Raw genomic sequence first — 8,904 nt, 5'->3', positions numbered from 1 at the left:
TCGCTGTTTCCGCCTAATTCCCTACTGAATGTTCGTTGCGGGATGTTGTAGCTGCTCCGAGTGCAACGCGTGGCCGACATCTGTCCCCACGGGCCACTCAGAACAAAAAATCTCCTTGAGAATCTACTCTCCCGACTCCATCCAGCGGTAAGCAGGGGAAGCGAAAAACATAAATCTTTCTGACCATTCCTAACTTCGGGTATTTCTTTTTCTTCAGGTTCTCCTTTTGCACACCAGGCACCGGGCCGGTTGCTAACTGGCTTTTGGATTCTCCTCTGCCAGTGCCAAACCAAATCCCCTCTTGAGATTGCCTGCTTCCCGTTGTCAGATAAGTGCCGAAACATCAAACATCAAAAAAAACTATTTACTTTGTGGATTTTTTTCTTGCATCCTCAGGTCCCTCAGCGCCGTGCTTCTGTGAGCCAACTCGTCGAGTCCCTCACAGGCCACCGGAACACCGATGGACCCCAGATTGCAGAATACCACTCGAGATCTATCTTCTCTGCTGGATATTTATAATTTCTTCGACGTCCGTATGATTCGCATCCGTACTCTCCCTCTTTGATGGTCGAGCCAGGACTGCGAGTCCACTTCCCTGTCTCAGATTGGGCGCCATTATTGTTACGAACCTTTGTTTTTCTTTGGGGCAAGGCCGGCTAGCCAGTCATCCCAGGGCTGGATACTTCCCAAGCCCTCAGGTCGCACAACAACCAACTGATTGGACATCTCGACATCTCACCTTGGACCAGGTCGAGGTGTCGATGTTTTACCCCCGACGCACCCACCCTACCTGAGATCTGAATCACACGTTCCGGATCTCCCTGCCATTGGCAAAAGCCTTACCCTCTCGTTGCTGTGGCTCCTCTTCCCCCCATACGAAACGCTTAACAATTCATTTCTTCGTTATAATTTTTACTTCAGTTTCCTATTTTCACACGATATCATTTCTAAACTAGGCCTGCCTATTCATCCCCCCCTCATCTTAGTACTACTGGCGGTTAATAAATAATTAGATTAATAGGAATAAATAATATAATAAATATAAATAAATAGGTTACATATATATAATAAATATGGACGGACTTAAATTACATATACTTATAACTGGAGACGTCTAACAAAAATAATTAATGGGAGTAAATAAGTTGATGTGATTTTTTCTTCTCCCTAAGTGGGCGAGGGTCCCGCACTACGTGGCCAGGTCTGTTCCTTCGAGACCAGCAGGAAAAACAAGCCAGGGTGGCGGAGCTGTGACCTATTCCCTACGGCCAACAAAAAAAATAAATTTGGGGTTTCTTTACTCCCCCTTTGGAGCGGACTCACTCTTATGCTTCCTGGTCCTGGTTCCTGGTCTTTCCCTGATCTGGATCCCCTGGAATCACATTTATTTATCTTTTATTCATTTTTTTGCAGGGTGATGGCCACTACTCCATCCTCATCCCACTCACTTTTTCTTTCAGAACAAAAAAAAATCGCTAAGTCACTGTGTCCGGCGCGCATGCTCCTCCGTTGCGGGAATTTTTTTTTTCTGAACCCCCTCTTGGCTGTTCTGTTTAATGCTCCCGGCTGCCGATCCCCATCGCTCTCTCTTCTATCGCCCTTGAACTAGGTTCAAGGGCATGGCCTGATTCGGGCTGCTGGCGGCTCTCTTTTCTTTTGGGTGTGGGTGAGTTGGCTTCGGGACTCCGTTATGGGATGAGATCGGAAATCCTCTCACAACGGCTCCGGAGAGCGCGCGGAACTCTTACTCTCCAGGACCAGGTGGCCACTCTTCGCTAACCTTTCCCCTTACATTTTGGCCCTGCCACTCTGTTCAAAAAAATACCTTCCTCTCAGCGCTTCCAGGGTCTCGCCTATCGATATCTTCGCATGCAACAGAGTTTTTCTAATCAGTTACCGAAAACTTTGGGTGGCTGTAATTTAAATTATTTATTTGGCGGGGCGAAAAAATTGATACGCTCGATATATTTCAAGGTTGGCGAACAACTATATTTTCTTCACAATTCAAATCTCTTACTCTAGCTATCCTACGGTGGCAAAGCGGGGCGAATTCGCCAAGAGCGAGAGAGCGAGCTTTTATTGCGCTCCCGCTTTGCCCTAGCCTAACTTACACTAGACTTCATAATTCAGATCAATAACTAATAATTGTGGCCATGGATGGAAGGTCACGCAACATCATCTTCTTCATAATTACCATCGTAATGGCACAGGGCCAAAACATAGAAATAAATCCTTTAAAATCCCAAAACGGATATATGATATTCAAAACTGGATCGATTAACTTACCTATCAATTACGAATACCATTATCTAACTGTTAATGTAACTAAAACCGAAGAACTATACCAAAATTTGTTAATGCAAGCCACTAAATTCCAGGACATAATCCAAATAAAAAATCTAGTAGACAAATTGCAAAGAGAAATGAACTGGCTAAAAATAACCAAAAGAAATAAAAGAGGCCTAATCAATATAGTAGGAACAGCCTACAAATATCTCTTTGGAACACTAGATCAGGAAGATAAAGTCGATTTGGAACAAAAAATAGAAAATTTAGCCAGCCATAGCATTCAAATGAATGAACTAAATTTGGTAATAGATGCAGTTAATAGCGGAATTAACGTTATAAACAAACTAAATGAAGAAAAAGGCAGGAATCAACAAATAGAAATTTTGATATTCAATCTACAACATTTCACAGAATATATCGAAGATATAGAACTAGGTATGCAATTAACTAGGCTCGGTATATTTAATCCAAAATTATTAAAACAAGACAAGAACAAATAAATTCTGAGAAAATACTAAATATAAAAACCTCCACATGGCTAAAATCCGATACCAACGAAATTCTAATAATTTCCAACATTCCCAAAGACATTACAAAAGTACCAATCTATAAAATCGTTCTGTATCCAGACGAATTAAATAGCATGTTAACAGATATGACATACGACAAGTACTACATAAAAAATGAAGAAGTATTTGTTAAAGAAACTAGATTGAAAACCAATGACAATTGTATAAAAGGAATTTTAATGCAAACTCCCACTAAATGTCCATATTCCAAAACTTACAAATAAACTTTATTGAACCCAATATACTAATCACGTGGAATCTTCCAAAAACAACGCTAAATCAGAATTGTGTAAACCAAGAAATCATAGCGGAAGGAAATACCATTATAAAAATCTACAACTGTTCAATCCAATTAAATGAATTTACAATATCAAACACAATGTTAGATTTTGCCCAGAATGTTTATGTCAACAACAACATAACTAAAATAAAACCACGTATGTCCAAACTAATGAAATAATTATGCAATACACCAAATATAGTAACCTATTACAAATAAGTCTACTTATTTCATTTGTCATAATTATATTAGTACTACTAAGTTATGTAGCTGTTAAATTTAAGAAAACTTCTAAAAGAGTCACGGTTAAATGTATTAACCCTATAATAGAAGCAGAAGAGGAACCAACCTCAGCCACCGCACTTGACACCCCGTCACTATACCCGGGGGTAATCGCCTAGGGACAGGCTAATAACAAACGTTGGGGGAGTGACATATCCATAATTCCCCACATCCCATACACATTATGTTTATGCATCGGTTGCCGCTGGTGCCATTTGCCCCGAATTTGCAGCCCCAGGACATATTCGCGAGACCATCGCTGCCAAAACGCTTGCCTGACTGACGTGACAAGTCGCCATCGCCGCAAGCCACTGAGACTCTCCTGGTCCGGAGTCCGCAGTGCTGGGGGGGCGATGAGCGACCCGCCTGTCAGCAGGTGCCCGGGTGTTAGGGCCTCGCCGTCGCTTGGATCTTGGCTGATGGCTCCCAGCGGCCTCGAGTTCATTATGGCCTCGATGCCGACGAGGACTGTGGCTAGCTCTTCGGTGGTTAGGAGCGCGCTGCCTACCGCCCGTAGGAGTAGGCTCTTGGCAGTTTTTACACCTGCCTCCCATAGCCCTCCCATGTGAGGAGCTCGCGGCGGTATGAACGCAAATTCGCATCCGTTTTTTGACGCGAAATCGCGAATTGTGTCTCCCTGCTCCTTGAACCTGATCCGCAGAGCGCTGAGATGGCGGCTCGCTCCGACGAAGTTCGTCCCGTTGTCGCAATGAACGGCTTGGGGATATCCTCGGCGCCCGACGAACCTTTGGAAAGCCAACAAAAAACAGTCAGTGGTTAGATCGGAAACTATTTCTAGGTGAACCGCCTTGGACGCAAAACAAACAAAAAACGCAATGTATGACTTGTATGGGGGCCTTCCGCGAATTTTCAATGTCGTGTGCACTGGTCCACAAAAATCAACGCCGCAAATTGAAAATGGGCGGAGAGCACGGAGTCGATCTGCGGGTAAATTCTCCATGAGTTGCGTCAGCAATCGAGGCTTGCATTTAAAACAGCGCATACACGATCGAACTGTCTGACGGCAGACCTCCTGAGCGTTCACTATCCACACGCTCTGTCGAAGGATGCTCACAAGTGCTCGTAGACCGACATGAAAATTCGAATGGTGCAGATGACGAATATAGCTTCGCACGAATTGCGAGCGCTTAGTCAAAAGCAGAGGAAACTTGGCATCGTATGATATAGGAGCTTTGGCTAGTCGCCCCCCCCCACTCGCAACAACGAAAAGTTGCACCTAGTCCCTGTGTCTTCATGGATGAATGGGTTCAACCGCTGAAGACTAGGACCAATTGTAGATCTTTTCCTAACCTTTTCGATTTCTCCTTGATACTCGTGATGCTGGACGATTTCGACAATTTTATAAAAGGCTTCATTGTATTCGGTCGGTGAGATAGTTTTTTCGAAATTTAGGCTTGGGTCTTTACATTTTCTTATAAAGCGGAACACATACACGAACACTCTAAGCAGTTTGAGGTGTGACGAGAATCCCTCGATGACATCTAACAGCTCCGAACTTCGCACAGCCGCGGTCAGCCCGACCGCAGTCTTCCTCTTTTCCAGCTGAAGATCATCGGAGTGTTCAAAATGAGCGTTCTTGAGCCAGTTTTCTTCTTCCTCTTTCAGAAATGATGGTCCTTCGAACCAAAATTGACTGAACGATTTCGTCGACGTCACAACCTCTTGAGACAATATCTGCTGGGTTCTGTTTCGTGGGTGCATGCCGCCACGTAGCATCATCTGACCACTCTTGAATCTCAGCCACTCTATTTGAAACGAAAGTCGACAGATGAGACCGGATCCAATGAAGAGTTACCTCTGAATCCGACTTATAAACGACTCATTCAATGGGCACGTTTAATAGGGGCTTGATTCTGTGACAGAGATCTGCGAGAAGGTGAGCGGCACATAAATCAAGCCTTGGGAGCGTTTTGGTCTTGAGCGGCGCTACTTTGGATTTCGAAGTCAACAATGATATTTTTAAACCTTCTGCAGTTCTGCTACGTATATAGACGCACGCTCCATACGCTCTCATGGAGGCGTCAGCAAAGGCATGTATTTGAACCGGTGACATCGGATCGGAATACACAAACCGAGATATGGATATGTCTTCCAATTGAGATAGTGTATTTTTCAACTTATTCCACGCTGTTTCCAAATGCAGCGGAATCGACTCATCCCAATCGAGTTTGTTAAGCCAAAGCTCCTGCAATAGGATCTTGCCTTTTATAACGATAGGACTTAATAAACCAAGGGGGTCAAACAACTTTGAGTCGCTCGGAGACCCATAACTGAATTGTCAATTTTGAACTTAAAGGCATCGTCAGTAGGTAACCATGAGATTCCTAACGCTTTTGTCGACTCTGAATCCGAGATTGTTATGGGTTTGGCTGTGCTCTCAGATGCGGTGATCTCGGGTGAGTTTGAAAACCACTTAGTCAACTCAAACTCTGCGGTCTGAAGAACCTGAGACACTTCGGACTTAAATGCCCTTAGCTCCTCTACGCATGCAGCACCAGTCAACAAGTCATCGACGTAAAAGTCGGTCCCAATAACGTTAGCAGCTCTAGGGAATGAGAGCTTCGCAGACTCACTCAACCTTTTCAAACACCGGATAGCTAAGAATGGGGCTGGTCCAGTCCCATAGGTTACAGTGTTGAGCTTGTATAATCTCAAGGATTCAGATGGGTCTCTTCTCCACACTATGAGCTGAAACTGCCGATCCGCTTCGTTCACCATCACTTGGCGATACATCTTTTTAACATCAGCAGTCAGGGCAAACCTGTGCAGACGGAAACGGAGCAGTGTCGAGTATAATTCCTCTTGAATGGTAGGTCCCACCATCAGAATATCATTTAAGGCCACCTGTGAGGACGTCTTGGACGAAGCATCGAACACGACTCGGAGCTTGGTAGACGTACTTTGGGGCCTCAGAACACACTGATGAGGGATTACGTAGTGTGGAGTAGAAGGAATCGTATTGTCAGTAGGAGACATATGACCTAAGGAGAGGTACTCTTCCATGAATTCCAAGTACATTTTCTTCAACTCAGGGTCACGATGCAATCGTCTTTCAAGCGACAAAAACCGCCGTTTCGCAACCTCAAAGGAGTTGCCTAAACAATTTGGATCTGATTTAAACGGGAGCCTTACTTCGAACCGACCTGATGATAGTACCTGAGTCGTCTTACGATAGTGTTCTTCACATAGCTTGTGCTCAGGTGTGGCAATTTTCTTGGTAGATGGCATTTCTTCCAGTGACCAAAACTTTTTCAAGGTCCTATCGATGGATACTAGCAACTCTTCACTGCAACTCAAACTGTTTGTAATTTGAGGAGCAGAACTCCTGGAAACATATTTTCCCGACACAGCCCAACCAAGAAGGGTTTTCTGAAGAGTTGGAAAGTCAGGACCTTGTTTAATTTGACCAACAGCTAATAATTCAAAGAACGATTCTGCTCCAATTAACATATCTATTCTTTGTGGCTTGTAGAAATAAGGGTCTGCCAGTAGTAGGTTCTCTGGGATTCGCCAGTCAGTCACATTCACTGACTGGTCAGGGTGATAACCTGAAATTGATTTCAGGATCCAAAAATCAAAGGAGAACTCACTACCATTTATTCGCGACTTCGCCACTGTGTGTATTTTATCCTTTACTTGAGAATTAGATTCACCAATTCCAAGCAAGTTAATACAGGACTCCTCTCTACGGATCTGTAAGCGATTAGCGAAGTCCTCGGTAATGAAATTTGTTTGTGATCCAGAGTCGAGCAGAACTCTGGCCAGAATGTGTTCACCGCTCTTAGTTCGGACGCTTACGATCGACGTAGCCAGAATTACCCTGTCCAAAACATGTGACGTGGAAGGTTGATTCTGATTTGATGGAGGAGAAGGACTCTCTTGCCTTGGCTTGGTCGATTCTTCAGCAGACAGATGCTGGTATCGACGATTCGGCAACTTCTCATAAGTAAGCTGTTCATCCCACTTTTGTTTCGTCACTGGGTCGACTCTGTTTAAAACGAGATGAATGAGCATTGCATTCGAAATTTTTCAATCATCTCCGATCGACAGTAACGATCCGTAAATCGACGAAACAGTATCGATTAGAGTTCTTAGAGATGATGCAGATTGATGCGACATTCTCGGCAGATTGAACAATGTGGAAATATTATTCGTGAAAATCAAATAATCGTTGTCATACACTCGTTTTAGGCCAGCCATGGCCTTTTCATAATTTGCCTCGGTGACTTGGAACGCCTTTATTGTTCCTAATGCTTCATCAGAGAGGCACGAAATCAAATGATTAAATTTTTCGATCACCGGTATGCTGTTGTCGCTATGGACTAGTCTTTCAAAAAGGCTAATGAAATTTTTGAATTCCGAGTGTTTACCACTAAATTTGGGTAATGCCAATTTCGGAAGTCTAGCATGAGTTGGGGCTGAAGAAGACACTGGCTTCGTCTCGCTTGCTGCATCAAAGGCGGCGATAAGCGACATTATCTTTCCTTTGGTGACAATTATCAGCTCTTCCAACTCGGCTGCATATGCATCATCACCTGTTATGTCCTCGATTTGCTCCTGCAAATGATTAGCCTTTTCAATTGAAGCATTCAAACAATCTAATCTACATTGTAATTCCGGTAATTGCAAAGGAATCGACCCTCGATCTAATCGATCCTCTAAGCGGCGAATGCTTTTTACTCTACTTTTGAGCTTAATCTTTAAGTCTTCAAGAGTGGGTTTACTTTTTTCTGCCATAATGGTTGTGTTTTTATTTATTTATTTATTATTTTTTTTTTTTTTTTTTAATTTTAAATTTTTGAACGAGAACGATAATCGAAAACGAATTTTAATTGAATGTCGAGGCACGAGGTATCAAGGGAAAGAGTTGTTGCAAGTAACAGCCGAAAACAATATACCCGTTAGATACAGGGTAGCGCGTCACTTGGCAAGTAACAGCCGAAAACAATATACCCGTTAGATACAGGGTAGCGCGTCACTTGACGCACCGTTAAGCTCAAGAGCGGCAACGAAAATTCTCCCAACAAATACAACGCAAGCAGCAGTGGAGAAGCGAAAACGAAATAATGCACCGGTGCTGCTGCTTGTATGGATGTGTGGATATTTTCTATACGCCGTGGCTTGGGTGAACGAACGAACAAACTTTGTGAGGTTCTAACGACGAGAAAGGTAGAACAAAATAAAATGGGGGGTGGGGGGCGACAGTGATTGCAGTAAACGAAAGATGTATGTATGTATGTACATATAACTGTTGCGTCCAAATAGCGGTTCACATATGTATGTATGTCTGTTTGTGTCGATATGTACATATGTATGTATTTATGTTTTTAGTTATATTTATGCAATTACTAACAAAATGCATGCAATCAAGCTCTACTATATATGTATGTATCATACGTCTGTGCCTAGAATTGAAGGCGATGTGCAATGTTTTCAGCACACGACACCTCAAAGAGAGATCTG

General features: G+C 43.3%; 1 long non-coding RNA gene across 1 annotated transcript; it reads right to left on the bottom strand.

Moving 5' to 3' along the window:
* Window positions 1-1,208: 1,208 nt before the first annotated feature.
* On the bottom strand, window positions 1,209-1,478 carry LOC113565193. Its single transcript, XR_003408514.1, has 3 exons — window positions 1,449-1,478; window positions 1,324-1,372; window positions 1,209-1,262 (listed from the first exon to the last, which is right to left on the bottom strand). It is a non-coding gene; the product is annotated as an uncharacterized LOC113565193 (long non-coding RNA).
* Between the last annotated feature and the right edge of the window lie 7,426 nt (window positions 1,479-8,904).

This window comes from Drosophila persimilis, unplaced genomic scaffold (genome assembly GCF_003286085.1).
Source record: "Drosophila persimilis strain 14011-0111.01,24,50 unplaced genomic scaffold, DperRS2 tig00000002-arrow-pilon, whole genome shotgun sequence".
Lineage (NCBI taxonomy): Eukaryota > Metazoa > Arthropoda > Insecta > Diptera > Drosophilidae > Drosophila > Drosophila persimilis.
The sequence above is the reverse complement of the archived record's forward strand: the minus strand, read 5'-3'. Positions and strand labels throughout refer to the sequence as shown.